This window comes from Salvelinus sp. IW2-2015, unplaced genomic scaffold (genome assembly GCF_002910315.2).
Source record: "Salvelinus sp. IW2-2015 unplaced genomic scaffold, ASM291031v2 Un_scaffold3444, whole genome shotgun sequence".
NCBI lineage: Eukaryota > Metazoa > Chordata > Actinopteri > Salmoniformes > Salmonidae > Salvelinus > Salvelinus sp. IW2-2015.
In genome coordinates, this window is record NW_019944724.1 from 24505 (window position 1) to 25212 (window position 708).

Consider the following 708-nt stretch of genomic DNA (forward strand, 5'->3'; position numbering starts at 1 on the left):
TGGTTAGAGCGTAGGGACGGCAGGTAGCCTAGGGTTAGAGCGTAGGGACGGCAGGTAGCCTAGTGGTTAGAGCGTAGGAAGTAGGCAGCCTAGTGGTTAGAGCGTAGGGACGGCAGGAAGCCTAGTGGTTAGAGTGTAGGGACGGCAGGTAGCCTAGTGGTTAGAGCGTAGGGCGGCAGGTAGCCTAGTGGTTAGAGCGTAGGGACGGCAGGAGCCTAGTGGTTAGAGCGTAGGGACGGCAGGAGCCTAGTGGTTAGAGCGTGGGGCGGCAGGTAGCCTAGTGGTTAAGTGTAGGGGGGGGCAGTTAGCCTAGTGGTTAGAGGTGTAGGGACGGCAGGTAGCCTAGTGGTTTAGAGCGTAGGGGTGGCAGGTAGCCTAGTGGTTAGAGCGTAGAGCGTCAGGTGAGCCTAGTTGGTTAGAGCGTAGGGGACGGCAGGTAGCCTAGTGGTTAGAGCGTAGGACCGGCAGGTAAGCCTAGTGGTTAGAGCGTAGGGCAGGCAGGTAGCTAGTGGTTAGAGTGTAGGGACGGCAGGTAGCCTAGTGGTTAGAGCGTAGGGCGGCACGGTAGCCTAGTGGTTAGAGAGTAGGTGTCGGCCAGGTAGCCTAGTGGTTAGAGGTAGGGGACGGCAGGTAGCCTATGTGTTAGAGTGTAGGGACGGCAGGTAGCCTAGTGGTTAGAGCGTAGGGGACGGCAGAAGTAGTGGGGAC